The sequence below is a fragment of the Camellia sinensis genome, unplaced genomic scaffold (genome assembly GCF_055761805.1).
Source record: "Camellia sinensis isolate YWXY unplaced genomic scaffold, ASM5576180v1 Unanchor12, whole genome shotgun sequence".
NCBI lineage: Eukaryota > Viridiplantae > Streptophyta > Magnoliopsida > Ericales > Theaceae > Camellia > Camellia sinensis.
This window is the reverse complement of record NW_028128998.1, coordinates 3,276,089-3,296,499: the sequence shown is the minus strand read 5'-3', so window position 1 is coordinate 3,296,499 and position 20,411 is coordinate 3,276,089. Positions and strand designations below refer to the sequence as shown.

The window sequence follows — 20,411 nt, the reverse complement described above, 5'->3', positions numbered from 1 at the left end:
ACACAATTGATTACCAAAATAGTAGCTGGAATAGTAAAGCTATCAATTCTCTCTTTTGCGTTGTCACACCTGAAGAGTTTAGTCGAATTTGCAATTGTGAAGTTGCAAAAGAGGCTTCGGATTTCTTACAAACTATTCATGAGGGCACTCCTTCTGTTAAACGCTCAAAACTTCAAAGGCTCACGTCTAGTTTCGAAAACCTTTCAATGAAAGATAGTGAGACCTTTGATGAATTTTATGCGAAGTTGAGTGACATTGTAAATTCCAGCTTCAATTTAGGTGAAAAAATACCAGAATCCAAAGTTGTGGGAAAAATTTTGAGATCCTTGCCCGATCGGTTCCAACCAAAAGTTACGGCTATTGAGGAGGCTCAAGATGTTGACAACCTCAAGCTGGATCACTTGGTTGGAAATCTCCAAACTTATGAAGCACATAGGAATTTCAAAAAGAAACAAAAAGATACTATTGCTTATAGTAGTGCTCATAGAGTTGAAAAGGATTCTGATGAGGATTGTGAGATAGATTCCAAGATTACAGATGCTTTTATAAAACAATTTCAAAAATCTTTTCTGAAAAAGAATCCTAAACTTTTGGAATCTACTCATACTCATAAATCTAAAGGCAAAGATAAACTCAAAATTAATTCTATAGCCAAGAAGGAGAAAGGAAAGATACAAGAGAACTCTAAAAGAGTCCGATGCTATGAATGCCAAGGATTTGGCCACTTTGCTTCAGAATACCCCACTCGTTTGAAGAAGAAGAAAGCTCTTGCTATCACTTGGGATGATGAATCAGAATCTGATGAAGATGAAAGTGACAACGAAGATCAAGGCGAAGAGGGACATAAACAATTCCTTGCTTTCATGGCGGCTTCCGAAACTGAGGGACGAACAAAGTATCCGAAGAGCCTGGTTGAGAATGCCACTAGTGATGAATCCTCGGGATGTGATGATGAAGAGCTTGAGCAAGCTTATGAAAAGTTGTATAAGGAATCTCTTAAGTTATCCAAATTGAATGACAAACTCACTATGAAACTCACAGCATGTGAAAGTGAGAATGTTACACTAAAGGAGGAGATTTCCAAGGGTAGGATTGATGCCATCAAGATAGCTAATGATCGACAAGCTGTTTGTGCAAAACTCTTGACTTGTGAGACAGAGAGGAACGAGCTACAACAAATCTATGCAACATATGAAGAAAAAATTGAAACTCTCGAGATGTCTCAAGTTGCTTTGGAAGAACTAATGATCAAGAAAGAGGAAGAACTCAAGTGTGCTATGGCTACCATTGGTCTTTGGAACAGAGGATCAAAGACTTTGGACAATATCATTGGGTCTCAACAAATTTGTTCTAACAAGAGTGGCATTGGCTTTGGTGATAAGAAAGAGCAAAAACAGAGTGCATCCACAGCTCATGATACAAGAACTCAAGGGCAGGGGGAGCACAAGGTTCAATGAGAGGAAAGACTTCTCAATCTTCCTAAAGTTGGTAAGGTCAGAGAAAAGAATGTACACCCTATACACCCTGTTTTTATTTGTCATCATTGTGGTATGCATAGTCATATTCACCCTTATTGTTATAAGTTACATGGGAAAGTGTCTCAAATAGATGGAAGAAATTCCAACATCTCGTGGGGTAAGAGACACTTCATTGGTTGTAATGAGGTTAAGGGTCATATTAGACCTCATTATTTTGATGTGCTTGAGACCAAACATAGAGCGAGTTTGTATTTGTCCAAACCTAGAAATAGAAAGTTGGAAACCACGTCGAGACAGGTTCCCATTGAAAAGGAAGGGAACCACAACGTCAAGACACCACCCAAGAACCGCAATTCTCATAACTTTGTTCATACTAAAGCGGTTTGGGTGAGAAAACTTGACTTATGTTAATTTGTTTATTCTTTTTTGTTTTTGGGTTTCTGTGTGTTTTTTTCTTTTTGAGTCGTTTAATGTGTGCATATTTGTTTTCTGTCTTGCTTTGTTTAGAAAAAAAAATGTGTTCTTATTCATTTTTTTTCTTGCTTTATTGTTGAAAGAAAAAAAAAAGGAAAAAATTCAAAAAAAAATAAAAATAAAAATTCTTAGTATGGTTTTGCAAGCTTGAAATTTTTTAGAAGTCCTTGATGCATATTGGAATTGATGAGAATATCCATTACATGTTAATATGTGTATGCTTTCTGTGGTCATTACTCATTTTGGAGTGTGTGTTTTTTTTATTAATATGTCTCATTCTGTACACACTCTTGGATTAGCAAATTTTGGAGTCTTCCGCCTTAGTGATTATTTTTTCTCTATGGACTTCTGTCATTGATCTTTTGCGTTTCTAGAGGAATTGACCTATACTAGCATATCATGGGTGATATTGAGTCTCTTAACCATCTTCCATCTTTTTTGCATCTCCACGGTTTTCCCCTCTATTCTTTGTTGTCCAGCCATGAGGAAAAGGCTACCTCAGAGTCACCAACCAGGCCATCCTTATTTTATCCATGCTTCTCTGGTTCGGTTTCCATACTATTGAGTGTGTCAGCTGCCAATGAGTGTGCAAAAGAATAAGAAAAAGAAAAAGAAAAAGGAAAAAATGTGCAAAAGAAAAAAAAAAAAAAAAAGAGGGATTCATTGATTGAGGGGGAGCCTCCGCTTTTACTCACCAAATACCCCTTAATTCCTAGTGGTTTGACTTTCCTTTGTTGTGCTTAGATTCTCTTGTCGGAGGTCTAACTTTCAGATCACTACTAGGATTGAATCTAGTGTTTGTCGAACTCCAAGAGTCACACACACACTTTTATCATGGGATCTATGCTTTTCACATAATGCATCACTTTCTTTCATGAGGAATCTTCTACAGACTGTGCACATTGGGTTTACTGGTAATTGTGCTTCTTGGATAATCTTGTGTGTTTTAAGGTACAGATCTGAGATTTCTTGCTTGCTCCACCATATTATTTTTGTTGTTTTTCTTCTTGATTCACTGTTTTCAGTGTTTGTGGTTGCTTTTAGTGAGGGGGAGTTTGGTTTTTCATTGCAAGAGTTTGTTAGCATGAACACTTTGATTTGTTTGGTAAGGGAGATTGGCTATAGTTGTTTTGCATGTTGCTATGCACTGTTTGCTAATTATTTCCTTCTTGCATGTTCCTGGTATTTACATCGTCATATCATTGCTTGTGTGGTTTATGATCTTGCTTTTGTTGTTTGAGAGTTGTTTTTCATGAGTCTTAGTTTTCATCTATTCATGTTTTCCATCTCATGTTTCAAGATAATCGTGTCATATGTCTATTGCTTTTTCATATACTCTTGTAGGACTAATAGTTGTTTTGGAGATTGTGGCACTAATAGTTGTTTTGCAGATCATGACCTTGAGAAAGAAGTTTGTTTTTATTGGCTGTAAGGGTTGGGGTGTTTAGGATTTTATTTGTTAGGTGTGTTTTGTCACGGCATTGCCAAAGGGGGAGATTGTTAGGTTTTTATTCTTGGCAACCCCGTTTGACAAAACTCCTTTAAGTTGTATTTGTTTTCACACTTTTTATTTTAGTGAGGCTATGTGTGTTTAGATGCGAATCCAACCCGAATTGTGCCTTGCAGAGAAACTTTCAAGATTGCCACTTTGCAAAATTGCATTCAAAGTTGCCTGTCCGCCCTTTCTCACTCGAGCGAAGGCTGCGTCTGTGTAAAAACCTGAAAGAGATGAATGTACGCTCGAGCGAAGGTTGCGTGGCTCGAGCGAAGGTACTTATAGAAAACACGCGTTTTTGGTTCCTCGCTCGAGCGAGAGAGTCTTCGCTCGAGCGAGCTTCGCAGTCCCAGATTTCTAGAAGTATGGGTTTCTGTCAGATTTTAGGGTAACTTCTCCAGATCTTCTTCTTGGGTTCTAGGGTTTATTTCTGGGGATATTTTGCTGGTTTTCTTTGATGTTTTGATTGAGTATTCAACTCATGGTTTAAAGAGTATACATCAAAGGATTGTTTGTTTGTTCTACACAAAAGAGAGAGTTGTTCTTCGGTGGATTCTGAAGAATTCGAGCCTGAAGCTTTGGTGGATTCCGGAGTGGCTCATCGTCAAGACAATTTCGAGGTAAAGACGGGGTTGGAAGAGGCACATAGAGGTTGGTTCAATTCGGGCGTGGATTCGCTAGGTAATTGAGAGTATACCTGTGTAATTCCTTTATATCTTCTTAGTGGATTGTTTTGTGGCTGTTGCCTGTGATTTTTTTATCACAATTGGAGGTGTCCAATTGTGGTTTTTCCACGTAAAATCGTTGTGTCGATTTGTCCTGATTGTTTGATTGGGATTGTTATATACTGCTTAAAATTGATACATAATCACAAATCAACATCTAGGGGATTTCTAGATTTTTCAAGTATGATGCTTATCATTTATTTATCTGTTTAAAATAGCTTATTTGTATTGCTATTAGCCACTTTTGAGTAACTGCAGTCCAAACTTGCCATGCTATTGTACCATATCTACTGCAAACTAGTGGTGGCCTTAGGCTAGGCGCTCTATTTAGGAGGGCCCTACTTACTATATATTCACTACTACACAATATATACATAAAAGAACTTATACTCAAAATAATTCTCAAAAAAAAAAAAAAAAAAAAAAAAAGAGCAAAAAATCTCTCAGTAAATAAATTAAAAGGATTAAATCTTAAATTATCAAACAAGAATAACACTTCATGAGTTATCTTAGACTATCAGTCAAATCATAAAGAGAGAAAACAACCTCACTTACTAGAGGACATTTACATTACACCTCTTCCATTCTCTGGTCAAGTCAAATAAATAAATAAATAAAAGGCATTTTTATCAAAATTATTTTGATTGTAAGGGTTAGGGAAATTTTTAAGAATTTTAAATAAAAATTAAAAAAAAACAATATTACAAAGGGCCCCAATTATATTTTTTGCCTTCATTCAAATAGGCTTGATCCGTGTAGTGCACAATTTAGCAATTCAACGCACAACAGTTTAGGCATTGATCTAATGCGCAGAATCCATGTAAAAAAATGATACAAGAAAAATATTGCAAATCAGATTTCAGTTTATCCATTTCTTGTTACAGATCAGTAGATTTCGAGAAAGCAGAGGAAGAAAAACATGGCAGTAAAATTTTTTGTTCATAATGTCACACTCTTTTTGTTTTCCCAGTCAAGTCTAGAGTGAGAAAAAAAATTGCACATTCTGCAGACTAACTAATGTACAAAATGCTTTCTTTTCCAGCAATTCAAGAGCATAACCCCTTAACCAAATTAATTAGTCATAAAATGGCTCCAAATTTGTCCAAAATGTAAGCTGGCTTTGTTCCTTCTTAAAACTTAATTTACTATTCTATGTCACATCATTTGGAGAATAAAGTTTGAACCATAACCCACTAATTTGATGTTCTCTTGTTTTACTTGAATCGTGAGAAACTCTCATACTCTCACAAAATATCTACCTACTTCACCTGCACTATAGAACTTGAAAATGTTTGAATTAAAACTATGGGAAATCTAATCTTGCTCACTATATTCATGTGGTTTTGTATGTACTATGGAAATGATGATAGAAGAACTTGAAGAAATAGAAAGGGCAAATATTATTGAGAGAGTTGAAATTTTATCAACTCTACCTAAAACACCATTAATCCCGGTATCATGGATTGTGATTTACACAAATAAAAATCTTTGATTATAGTTCACTACATAAAAATGGAATACAAAAACATTAAAACAATTAGTTGTAATTTGCTCGTTGGAGTCTACTTTATTTACCTTGGTCCTGATAAAGCTGATGCAAATAATAGAGTAGCAACACCAATGGCATCCCCTTGGTGACCAATGACTGCAATTGGTCTTGGCGCTACAAGAGTTGTGAAGTTATAATCCAAATTGTTTTGAACATCCACAAAACCCTCCAAGACCTAAACCACCACCGACATGGAAGGCCTCTTGGAAAAATCACTTTGTAGACACCACACAGCAACCCTCATCATCTCAACAACTTTTATTCTATGTGTTTGCATGTCATTATTGTATTTTTCAACAATATTTAGACGTTGTTCCTCTTCTGCTTTCCTCTTAAAAAGATCTAATAGATGCATATCTTCATCAGGCTGAGACCTATCCAAATTTTTGCGCCCACACAACATTTCCAAGACCACGACACCAAAGCTATAAAAATCTACTTTCTCGGTGATAATTGAGGATAATTGAGGTCAACCATTCTGGAGCCAAATAGCCTGGTGTTCCCCTCATCATTGTTACAACTTGGCTTTGGTCCTTCTCAATTAGTTTTGACAATCCAAAATTAGAAATCTCCACATTGAAGTCATCATCTAAGAGGATGTTTTGGGGTTGGATTTCCACGTGAAATATCTTTTGCCTACATTCCTCATGGAGATAGGTTAGTCTCTTGGCTATATCCATGATGATCTTCCTTTTGGATTTCCATCCAAGAGTGAGCTCTTGGTGCCTTTGGAAGATCCATGTATCCAAGGGTCCATTAGACATGTACTCATAAACTAGAAGTCGATATGATTTTTCAACACAAAATCCAATTAATCTCACCAAATTGACGTGGTGAATGTTGCCTATTGTTTCAACTTCAGCTAACCTGGCCAAAACCATTGAGATGCTCCACCGTTACTTTGGTACCATTGCTTAATGTCCCTTGAAACACTGACACAAATCCTCCTTCCACAAGCTTATCGTTGAAATTGCTTGTTATGGCTCTCAATTCTTCGTAAGAAAATCTGGTAGGCATTCCTGGTACTTGATCGACATAGAACTCATCAAAATCCTCAGACTCTTGTTTCTTTTTGAAAAAGAAAATAAAAGAGGAAACCACAAAAAATACAACCAAAAAAAGTTCTGAGACTGGAACCCAGTATGATCTTGACTTGCCTTGACCTCCTTTGAAGAGAATTTATTGCTGAAGGAATAGGATTCTATGTAGTTAAAGATTTCTACACTTTAAGAAATATAGCAGCAGTCTCATGCATTGTTCCCTCGTTACTTATAAGAGAAAAGACTTCAGAGAATAATAAGCAACCTTGCTTTGAATCATTTTCCAAAATATGTACAAAGAAAGCTAGTTTGCATGAAGAGATTTCAAGTAACTCATCTTGCAATCCTCTAATGCTAATTTTTCATCCAAGTATTTGTCAAGTAACTAGTATTCTTAAGCTCCAAAAGGGTGTGATATTGAGCATGGTCGCAAGAAATGGGTGTAACAGCGGAACATCCAAGGTTGGGTTGCTTATAATTTATTTGCCTGAAAGTGCTGCTGTCAATGGCTTCCTCAAGACAACTGCACTGTCCATTTGAAGAATAGATACCGTAATTACCACACAACATGGGATACTATTGACACCATAAATAGTATTATTATTATTATTATTACTATTATTATTATTATTGTAGGACACGTGTCACTTTCTTGATCAATCAAAAGTTAAGAGAAGTTACAAAGTCAGTGGTCTTGCATGGTGAAACGTGGAAGACAAGGTGAAAGAAGTTAAAGCACATGTGAAGAATATGATGGACAAAGTGACTTAGTGGAAGACATGGAGAGATATGTGGTGTTGTGGAAATGAAGGTGGAAGAGTGGATAGTTTTAGGTGGTTATTGGGTAGTTATTGCTGGAAGTTTTTTTTCCTATAAATAGCCATTGATGGCTACATGGGGACCCAGACCCAGATCCAGAAACCAGTTTATTTACTTTACATTTTCCAGTCTTTTACATTTCGAGTCCTTTACTTTCTTGTATTGCACGTCAAATTCTTAGGGCTAGTTTCAAGTTAGTCTGTCGCTATAAACCCCTTCGAAATTGTGAAAGTGCGAAGGTATAATTGTAAACTCTTGTTTACTTAATGAAATTTGATTTTTGACACAGTTTCTCCCTCTTTCTTGTACTCTTGGTGATTAGTTCTTCTGAATTTTCTCCTAAAATAAGCCACCAGTAAAAGTCCTCTTTAGTGAGGCTAAAAAAACTTCGAAGCAATCTTCTGTTAATTGGTTGGCACTTAATATTTCTGTAAGGACTTATTGATCCTTGCTGGCACGCTCAAATTACATTTTTAACATTCGAAAGCCAAAAAAGCCAACATTTATTTTTGACATGCCTAGTGGGACTACCATTATAATGGCTAGACGTAAGAGACAAGGAGAAAATGAGAGCCTTGAAGAAGGCATAGAAGAAGAAATGACAAACGAATTGCATTTTGCCATTCAAATTTGTCAATTTGAAATATATTGGCGTGAAAGAAAAATTTTAGATCTTCAAGAAGAGATCCATTTTCTTGATGAAGAAAATTTCCAAGTTGTTTCTTCATTACCATATTATTTGGTAGAAGTAAAAATACACCATTTAATTGGAGTAATTCATTAACTTGATATAGAAATTTGCCAATGGAGACATGAGTTATCAACCCTTCTTGTCAAGTCTTTAAGCATTGAATTTTGTGGCATTTTACAAAATGTTTTCAAGTCTTTTATGACTGAAATTGGTGAAGAAATAACTTCATCAATGGCTCGGGAAGTTCAAGAGGCCGTTTTTAAAGAGGCAAATTATGAAATTAACAGAACGAAAGAGCATGTTCTTGAGTCAAACATGGCTAAGAATGATGTTCCATATATCACTCGGGGGGTTCATACATCCATTTGTAGAGAGCCAAGTCATGAAAAGCTTGTTAGGGAGCATGTTTTTAGACCCAGTTTGGTTAAAAATGATGTGCAACCCACGGTTAGTGGATTTAAAATTTTTGATGATGTGAAAAATCTAAAAAAAATTGAATTTCCAAAACCACTATATACCATTATCTTCGTTGTTCAAAATCCATTTTGGATTTGTGATTCACATCAAAATTTAATTTTGATGAAATGATTAACAAAATATAGAAGTCTAGAAAATATATTTGTTGAGTTTTTCCCTACATTTTCACAATGGGAAGCATAGAAATGACCAATAATACTGGTCCTGACTATTTTCATGGTTATTTGTGAAATAGTGGTTGTCACGACCCAAACCCGCCCCTATAGGTTTAGCATCGTAACCGACCAGTAATCCTGGGATTACCGAAGGCCTCTGAGGCAAATTAACATAATATTAGGGGCTAGCGGAAGCAAATAACAAATATACAACGTCCATTGAGCTGTGCAGACTTATATGAGACAGAAAATTTTAAACTTTTTATATACATATATACACATTATCTTTAAGTCATCATATATATACAAATTTAGACAAAAAGAGGTTTAGCTCTATTTACAAAATACACAAGACTTGTTCAACCAAACACGAAAACAAAACTTAAACTTTAAATCAAATAGCGATAATCACTTGACATATTCGGAACCTCCACGGGAGGCACATAGGTTGGCTGACAAAAATAGATTCTAGGCAGATGCCTCTAAGCTTGGTCACGCGCCTAATCACCTACATACATAAATAATATAGTGAGCTAAAGCCCAGTGAATAATAACAGAGTAAAGGGTTTTAATGAATGAGTCCGTACAGATTCAGAAATCATAATTCAGTTTCGTATCAAATTCATAATTTGTCCAAATCATATACAGAAATCATGGGATATGCTTAAGTATACGTGATACATTCATTAGCACTAGCAGAAACAGTTGACCCATAAAAGGACGGCCATAAAGGCATACAGTTGACTCACGTGCACGGTGATGGTATACAGTTGGCTTATGAGACGTACAGTTGACCCATAAATAGGACGTAAGGATCCATAACAGTTGGCTCATGAGACATACAGTTGACCCATAATTGGGACGTAATAGAACAGATAACAGTAACCATTTGAAGCTAAGAATGTCACGAATACATTTCATAAACATTGGGCACCCATTCATTCATACAGAGAGTATTATCTCAGAAAACAGATCACCTTATATCATTCAGAAAATACTTGTAATTGAACATAATTTTACAACGTTATTACTCACAGATAGTCACAGAAGCAAATCAGACGGATCGGACATATCAGATAAATCAGGCAGACAATGGCGCGTGACCTACACAAACACATAACATACACACATTGAAATACAATATTACTCCCTTGATCAAACTTGATTTTCCTAGTCTTTTTCCGCCTAAACAGTCCGAAATTCTACTATGCTTATTCTTTCTCATTCAAATAAACCAGGATCTTGTTTCAGATATTCTTTCATTACTAAGCCCTTCTTTTCCAAATAGATTGATCTTTTACTTGGCTTCTTAAACAATTACCACTAGATCAATGATTCATTCTTCAACTAACTAATCTATATTGATTGGTAGCTTATTAGTCTTTATTGAGTCATGAATCATGTCTAGAATACTTTGGAAAGAGATGAGAATAAAAATGTGAACTAAATGCAATTTTCCAAAATATGCTGAAAATGGGGTCTTCGCTCGAGTGCCACTTTAGTCGCTCGAGCGGACTGTAAAATTTGAAAAACTTCTGGAAGCTCGATTTTCACACTCGAGCGAGACTTTCCTCGCTCGAGCGGACAGCGTAAATTCTTAAAACATGTACTTTGGGTACACAAAAATGGAGAATCATTGTATAATTTAGTAAACACTTTCAATTAGAAATCATTCATTGAAAATCATGCTCCAATTGTCCAAATTTAGTTTTAACTCATCTTCTCCATATCAAACCCAATTTCAAGCCCACAAATTTTAAAACACGAATTAAACTTTCAAAACTCTTGAAAAGTTCATAATGTACGTACCATTGGAACTCAATTTCATGTTAGGACAAATAAATTCAACCCAAAGTAATTAATTTCGTAATTAATTTTCATACATTTGATCATAGCTTCAATTCCTCATTATCTCTTTAATTACATAAAATTGGCCTCAAGTTCTTTCTATTTTCCTTGAAACCATGAAATTGGAGTCATGAAACTTCTTATAAATTTTCCAACTAATTTCCATAATCTTAAACTCAACTTAATTTGTAACCTCAACCTAATTCATGATCATAGATGTCCCAAAATATGTTTAATTTAAATAAAATCTCAAATTATATGCATGGATTAAAATCTAATTATAAAATCAAAACTTTATCTAAGATTAGGATTAATTCTAAATTTCCATAAACTTGATGTTTATGCAACATTTCCCTTTTCTCTTCAAAATATGAACTTAAATGGCTCAATTTCTTTAAAACTCATGCATTACAAGAAAATACTACAAAATCAAGTCAAAACAATTAATTTTCCAAATTAATTTTCACAACCATGAGTCTACTTAATTTCTTACTTAAAACCTTATTTCTTACAAAATCCACGAGACTAATTCCATAACTTTCTTAACTCATGATGCATGGAGGATTATCTAAAACATGAAATTAAAGTTATAAAACTCTTAGAAAAATATTTGCATGTGTGAAATTAGGGTCAAGATTCAAACCAATTACATCCAAAATTCCTTTAATTCAATATTAAGTTCAAAATGTTCATGAATTCCTAATTTCCCAAAACTTGCTCTCCTTGTACCCAAACATGAAATTAATTATCCAACTTTCTCAAAGATTGATTGATGCATGTAAAGATGAAGCCCAAATTCATGAGGAATAACACAAATTAAACTTAAAATAATTATTTCTAATTTATTTTCCACAATCATCCACATGCATGTAACCCATTTCATGTTTTGAACCCAATTCCAAATTAACTTCCATAATCTCATACTTGAGTTAATTTTTCTTCATCTTCTTGTTATTGATCCCAATTTGATATGAAATTGAACCCAAATCTTCTCCTTTTTTTTTTTTGTTGCTAGATGATTTATCTACAAGATTTAAGTTTCAATACCTTACTTGGAGTCTTGATTCATTGAATCTCTTGTTAAGCTTTGAGTCTCTCTTTTCTTCCTTTCACTATCCTAGCTTTTTCCTTGGCCTTTCTTCCTTTAGATTTTCTTTCCTTCTTTTGTTCCCAGCAGTCTACACACACACAAACCCACTCTCTCTCTCTCTCTCTCTCTCTCTCTCTCGGCTGTTCTTCCTTTGCCTTTTTCTCCTTCAAATGTTGTTTTGAGCCTAATGAAACTATACAATTTCTTGAACTCATATATTAATATATTTATATAAATATTATTTGCTGTCTTCACCTTACACGTGCATACACACACATCACAATCAGATTTCTCAGTACACCCACCTAAATTTCTAAGTGCACCCACACCCACAATTCTAGTTTATTCCATAAGGCAATTTATGCTTAGGATTAATTTTAATTAAGCAACACTTAGTCTTAACAAATCTTGGTTAGCACATAATTAATTAATCATAACTAATTACAAATCCCACATAATTTAATTAGTTTAATTTGACTTCCATTAAGGCCCAATTAATTTTATTTAATTTTATCAATCCGAATCAGATTTTTAGCCAGACTTCTAAAAGGCTCCAAATGTTAAATTAAACTTATTTTCGTCTTCAATTCTGGTTCCTTAAATCATTTAAGCCTTCAATTTCTGATCAGATTCAAAATTTCGTCAATAATTTACATATTCAAATTAGGTACTTCATAAATGAATTTAATTCGCAATAATTACAATTCTCAATCTTCATGATTTAATTAACTTGATTAACTTCAATTAGGATCTAATTAATCGAATCTCAATTTTACTAAACTGAAACGAATATTTAATTAAACTCCCAAATGGGTCCATAATTAATTAAATTGATTCAACTTCTTAACTCCACTTCCTTAAGCCATTTGGACCCTTAATTTCTAATTCCAAAATAAGTCTTTAATAGAATCATATACGAGTCAGATCCCACAATTCTCATAAATCCCAAATTAAATTATGATACTCGACAATTAAATTTCAAATCCTCTTAAGATACTTATAGAAAAAATCAGTCATATAACTTGGTCTCATTTCATTCCTTTCCTACGTAACTTCCTTTTTCATTGGACTTTGTCTACATAAATTGAACTTATTCCCAATCACTTAATGGTTAATAACCCCAAATTGGCGATTCCTTATCGTCTCTATTAATTTCAATCACATACCTTATATAATTTAATTCTTCAATCTGTAATTCATATATTTCCAATAGTAGGAGATTTTTTTAAGGAATGTTCATGATTCTCCTTATTTTTCAAACAGATTAAAATGTTTCACTATTGACTTGTTAAATCCTTCAAATAAGGTTTCACTTGCTGATTTCTAACAAAAATTTCTGAACTATATAGAATTGTATTCACATATTAATGGTCTCAGTTTCAAACAAACATCTTGGATACCAATTATGATGGTAATTCAAAATAGAGGAGCACATTGGATTTCAAACAGAAGCATATTTCACAGAAATTCATTGAGCCTATTGAGTAACAGATGTTGGCTTGCTCTCATATAGTAGCAAACAGTCATACAGATCAGAGCAGAACTTTACATACTTCTATGAAATTAAAATTACTGTTCTTGACAATCCTTCACATACTATCATTTCAAAGTGGTGATTCAATTTCATAGTAGATCTACATTTTACGTGGTCTCGTTAACTTTCTTATTTATCTAAGATCACACTTACACAAGTAATTCAAATTACATTGTCTTTATGCTTATTCCAATTCGTAGACCTATATGGATATATTCATTAACTTTGGTAAATCGACACATGGTAACTTAGAGCTAAATTTTAAACTTCCTCAAACCATTACAATTAGCAGACTGAAATTCTTACGTTCCCAAATGTTCTTTAAGAAATATATGTTTGTCATTCTAACGAAATTTATTCTCTTATTTCCCATTACGTCTCTTTCTTTTCCTTTTTTTTTTTTTTTTTTTTGAGGGGGAAATAATTCTTCCAGATTCGTAATTCACCATATCATAATCGGTCACTTTCAATGTTTTTTAAAGGTCCCAAACAATATGATTTTAGTAAATTAAGTGTCACTTATTCGGTTATCAAGTAGAACAATTTTCATTGGCTCAAATCGTTTAGTCTTTCATTTAGCTCAAGTCTTAGCAATGTTTTAATCAAATTTTTTTTTTTCAATTTCAGGTTGAGTTCTAAATAGTCCAACAAATGGGTTCCATCTTTATCAAACAATACATAACATAGCTTGTAACGAAACATGGGATGAATCAAGTTCATCAATCAAAATCTTTCAAAGCTTCTTGGGATGTCTACTAACATCTACCTAATACAAAGATGACATTCCTGACAAAACAAAGGAATAACCGCCCCGAAATTGAAGCACTCCCATTCCTGAACGTCGGTGGCCAATCCGAAATCGGTTAGACAATCCACCCGGAAAACCGTCGGTGGCAAATCGTAACCCACCCGTACAAGACCGTCGACGGTACCATCCGTACATGATCGTCGATGGCAGAGAGATATCTCAACAAAGGTGCTACACAAGCTTAACGTCCCCTAGCACGAAAGGACCTTTCAAGAATGTCATCAAAACAAAGCTAATACTTGATACAGAAACTAATGGATAATCATTCATGCTTGATCAAATACTTTTCCAAAACAAGGCAAAGCAAGCTTTATCGAAACATAATAACATAGCCTTATTAAATATACCACTCACACATAAACTGTTAACTTCAAGTAGTCCTACTTGTACTTAAGTATTGTCCTTAACCAATTAAATTATTTGAGCTTTCTCTTAGATTTGGGACAGTCTTTCACTTGATGCCCTATTTCTCCACATCTGAAACATGCCCCCGTGAGTCGATAACATAATTGCTTATGACGTTCGAGACATATTGAACATGTTGGGGCAAGCTTACTTCTTTTACGTCCTTGGTTAGGATTGCTCGTCTCTCCTATCACAACACTCTCAAATATATATATATATATATATATATTTTTGGTCTTTTCATTGACTTCACACTTAGCTTTTTCTTTTGATCGTGTATTTTATCATAACACGTTTGCATAGCTCTCATCATATTCTCTAACACTTCTTCTACTTTGTCTAGATGCTTTGATAAGGATTCAACCTCCACTTCCTTCACGCTTTTCACCGTCTTGTGACAGAAAATAAGGTTAAACATAAGAAGATGGTTGATAACACTTGGGTTAATCTAACCGACTTAGTGTATAACACAAAACACATATCATATACATGTAGACATACACATATAGGCATATAAGGACATTGGTAGCATAACCTATTCATTCCCATGGAATTTGTCCAGAATTTCTGATTCGAAGCAACGCTGGCCGAACGTGATTCCAATCAGACTTTCAAGGTTATTCTACAAAGGAATAAGACTCTACGGTTTAACACTCCACATAATAGGTTCCCACCAAAATGTATTGTCTTACATATCAAATGACTTTTCTCGTCCTCAATTACCGTAGTTCCACATATTTCATTGATCATCAAATTCCTCAATTTCCAAATATTCTCATAGTCCAATTTAACATATAACCCATGTAGCTTTCATGACTTTCATTAAAGATCCTAATTCTGCATAACACTATGTTTCCACAAATCAACATACTTGTACTCCCCAATGTTCTACTAAAAAATTTATGATTTCTTCATAACGTTTGTAATTTCTCAATATCTCAATGATTCTTAGCTTTTAGCCTTATTGCTAAACTAATTAAACACCTTCCAGTTTCCTTATAATCATCACAATTCCATAATAACTCATAATACATAGTTTCAATACTTAAACATATTACACAAACGCATATACATTTTCTTGAATGCACAACTTCTTACATACTTACTATATGCATGAAACTTAAATTTGTTCTAGACATTCCAATGCTCAATGGACACGTGTGTGAGATATTAACTCGTGCTCTGATACCACTCTGCCACGACCCAAACCCGCCCCTATAGGTTTAGCATCGTAACCGGCCAGTAATCCTGGGATTACCGAAGGCCTCTGAGGCAAATTAACATAATATTAGGGGCTAGCAGAAGCAAATAACAAATATACAACGTCCATTGAGCTGTGCAGACTTATATGAGACAGAAAAATTTTAAACTTTTTATATACATATATACACATTATCTTTAAGACATCATATATATATATAGATAGATTTAGACAAAAAGGGGTTTAGCCCTATTTACAAAATACACAAGACTTGTTCAACCAAACACGAAAAAAAAACTTAAACTTTAAATCAAATAGCGATAATCACTGGACATATCCGGAACCTCCACGGGAGGCACATATGTTGGCTAACAAAAACAGATTCTAGGCAGATGCCTCTAAGCCTGGTCACGCGCCTGATCACCTACATAAATAAATAATACAGTGAGCTAAAGCCCAGTGAATAATAACAGAGTAAAGAGTTTTAATGAATGAGTCCATACAAATTCAAAAATCATAATTCAGTTTCGTATCAAATTCATAATTTGTCCAGATCATATACAGAAATCATGGGGTATGCTTAAGTATACGTGATACATTCATTAGCACTAGCAGAAACAGTTGACCCATAAAAGGACGGCCATAAAGGCATACAGTTGACTCACGTGCACGGAGACAGTATACAGTTGGCTCATGAGACGTACAGTTGACCCATATATGGGACGTAAGGATCCATAACAGTTGGCTCATGAGACATACAGTTGACCCATAATTGGGACGTAACAGAACAGATAACAGTTATCATTTGAAGCTAAGAATGTCACGAATACATTTCAGAAATATTGGGCACCCATTCAATCATATAGAGAATATTATCTCAGAAAACAAATCATCTTATATCATTCAGAAAATACTTGTAATTGAACATAACTTTACAATGTTATTACTCACAGATAGTCGTAGAAGCAAATCAGACGGATCGGACATATCAGATAAATCAGGCAGACAATGGCGCGTGACCTACACAAACACATAACATATACACATTGAAATACAATATTACTCGCTTGATCAAACTTGACTTTCCTAGTCTTTTTCCGCCTAACCAGTCCAAAGTTCTACTATGCTTATTCTTTCTCATTCAAATAAACCGGGTTCTTGTTTCACATATTCTTTCATTACTAAGCCCTTCTTTTCCAAATAAATTGATCTTTTACTTGGCTTCTTAAACAATTACCACTAGATCAATGATTCATTCTTCAACTAACTAATCTATGTTGATTGATAGCTTATTAGTCTTTATTGAGTCATGAATCATGTCTAGAATACTTTGGAAAGAGATGAGAATAAAAATGTGAACTAAATGCAATTTTTCAAAATATGCTGAAAATGGGGTCTTCGCTCGAGCGCCACTTTGGTCGCGCTCGAGCGGACTGTAAAATTTGAAAAACTTCTGGGAGCTCGATTTTCACGCTCGAGCGAGACTTTCCTCGCTCGAGCGGACAACGTAAATTCTTGAAATTTCAGAATTGCAATTGAAGTTCAAATTTGGTATTCAAAGCCTCAAAACATGTACTTTTGGTACACAAAAATGGAGAACCATTGTATAATTTAGTAAACACTTTCAATTAGAAATCATTCATTCAAAATCATGCTCCAATTGTCCAAATTTAGTTTTAACTCATCTTCTCCATATCAAACCCAATTTCAAGCCCACAAATTTTAAAACACGAATTAAACTATCAAAACTCTTGAAAAGTTCATAATGTACGTACAACTGGAACTCAATTTCATGTTAGGACAAACAAATTCAAACCAAAGTAATTAATTTCGTAATTAATTTTCATACATTTGATCATAGCTTCAATTCCTCATTATCTCTTTAATTACATAAAATTGGCCTCAAGTTCTTTCTATTTTCCTTGAAACCATGAAATTGGAGTCATGAAACTTCTTATAAATTTTCCAACTAATTTCCCTAATCTTAAACTCAACTTAATTTGTAATCTCAACCTAATTCATAATCATAGATGTCCCAAAATATGTTTAATTTAAATAAAATCTCAAATTACATGCATGGATTAAAATCTAATTATAAAATAAAAACTTTATCTAAGATTAGGATTAATTCTAAATTTTCATAATCTTGATGTTTATAAAACATTTCCCTTTTCTCTTCAAAATATGAACTTAAATGGCTCAATTTCTTTAAAACTCATGTATTACAAGAAAATACTACAAAATCAAGTCAAAACAATTAATTTTCCAAATTAATTTCCACAACCATGAGTCTACTTAATTTCTTACTTAAAACCTTATTTCTTACAAAATCCACGAGACTAATTCCATAACTTTCTTAACTCATGATGCATGGAGGATTATCTAAAACATGAAATTAAAGTTATAAAACTCTTAGAAAAATATTTGCATGTGTGAAATTAGGGTCAAGATTCAAACCAATTACATCCAAAATTCCTTTAATTCAATATTAAGTTCAAAATGTTCATGAATTCCTAATTTCCCAAAACTTGCTCTCCTTGTACCCAAACATGAAATTAATTATCCAACTTTCTCAACGATTGATTGATGCATGTAAAGATGAAGCCCAAATTCATGAGGAATAACACAAATTAAACTTAAAATAATTATTTCTAATTTATTTTCCACAATCATCCACATGCATGTAACCCATTTCATGTTTTGAACCCAATTCCAAATTAACTTCCCTAATCTCATACTTGAGTTAATTTTTCTTCATCTTCTTGTTATTGATCCCAATTTGATATGAAATTGAACCCAAATCTTCTCCTTTTTTTTTTTGTTGCTAGATGATTTATCTACAAGATTTAAGTTTCAATACCTTACTTGGAGTCTTGATTCATTGAATCTCTTGTTAAGCTTTGAGTCTCTCTTTTCTTCCTTTCACTATCCTATCTTTTTCCTCGGCCTTTCTTCCTTTAGATTTTCTTTCCTTCTTTTGTTCCCAGCAGTCTACACACACACAAACCCACTCTCTCTCTCTCTCGGCTGTTCTTCCTTCGCCTTTTTCTCCTTCAAATGTTGTTTTGAGCCTAATGAAACTATACAATTTCTTGAACTCATATATTAATATATTTATATAAATATTATTTGCTGTCTTCACCTTACACGTGCATACACACACATCACAATCAGATTTCTCAGTACACCCACCTAAATTTCTGAGTGCACCCACACCCACAATTCTACATTATTCCATAAGGCAATTTATGCTTAGTATTAATTTTAATTAAGCAACACTTAGTCTTAATAAATCTTGGTTAGCACATAATTAATTAATCATAACTAATTACAAATCTCACATAATTTAATTAGTTTAATTTGACTTCCATTAAGGCCCAATTAATTTTATTTAATTTTATCAATCCGAATCAGATTTTTAGCCTGACTTCTAAAAGGCTCCAAATGTTAAATTAAACTTATTTTCCTCTTCAATTCTAGTTCCTTAAATCATTTAAGCCTTCAATTTCTGATCAGATTCAAAATTTCGTCAATAATTTACATATTCAAATTAGGTACTTCATAAATGAATTTAATTCGCAATAATTACAATTCTCAATGTCCATGATTTAATTAACTTGATTTACTTCAATTAGGATCTAATTAATTGAATCTCAATTTTACTAAACTGAGAAGAATATTTAATTAAACTCCCAAATGGGTCCATAATTAAGATTAAATTGATTCAACTTCTTAACTTCACTTCTTTAAGCCATTTGGACCCTTAATTTCCAATTCCAAAATAAGTCTTTAATAGAATCATATACGAGTCAGATTCCACAATTCTCATAAATTCCAAATTAAATTATGATACTCGGCAATTAAATTTCAAATCCTCTTAATTAATCAGGTACTAATCATTATACGTGATGTGGTCGTTATAGTGGCCAATACAAATTTACAGTTGGCCAAGAAAGAAAAAGCTCTGTAGAAAACACAATGAGTTCACATGTTTGTTGTTTTCTACCATGTAATGTGAAAACCATCATTCTTGACCAAAAGCTGGTCTTTGCTATGTATTAGACATGATGTTTTTATACTCCATATTGTCTTTGAAGTGGATATGTAAACAACTATCATTTTGGCTTTGTTGTTGGTCAATGTGTATGCTTCGAAAGCCATTTTTGCCATAATTTTTTAGCTTCGAAGCACTCCATCTTGCATCAACAATAGCTTCGAAGAAAAAAATAATGGTGGTTGTGAACGGTTGAAGCTTTCCCGAGTATTTCCAAGGATGTAATTAGGCCTTTGTCGGCACCTTCAACCTTCGAAGGATGTTTTTGGCCCTCTAGTACTATCTTTAGAGGATGGCTTTCATCCATTGAATTACAACTCTTCAAGAATTCAAGATGTCTCATAATTTATTTGTGCCATGATATTGGCTACTGTCAAGTGAGACATTTGCTACTTTTACATGGCGGTAAACTTCGAATCATTTCGAAGTGGTTTCTAAGCATTCGAAATTAGCTTCAAAGTAGCTCCAATGAGGCTTTAATATGTCCTTCTTTATAATGAACCTTCTAGTAAGCTTCGAAGGGTGCCAGAGAAGCTTTGAAGGATTCCGAAAGAGCTTTGAAGAGGTT

General features: G+C 33.8%; 1 long non-coding RNA gene and 1 pseudogene across 1 annotated transcript; both read right to left on the bottom strand.

Moving 5' to 3' along the window:
• Positions 1 to 5,896: 5,896 nt before the first annotated feature.
• On the bottom strand, positions 5,897 to 7,297 carry LOC145814716 (G-type lectin S-receptor-like serine/threonine-protein kinase SD2-5 pseudogene; annotated as a pseudogene).
• A 6,771-nt stretch (positions 7,298 to 14,068) lies between these two features.
• LOC145814679 (uncharacterized) lies at positions 14,069 to 18,853 on the bottom strand. The gene is made up of 3 exons (XR_014358024.1): positions 18,650 to 18,853; positions 16,741 to 16,809; positions 14,069 to 16,213 (listed from the first exon to the last, which is right to left on the bottom strand). It is a non-coding gene; the product is annotated as an uncharacterized LOC145814679 (long non-coding RNA).
• Positions 18,854 to 20,411: the final 1,558 nt, after the last annotated feature.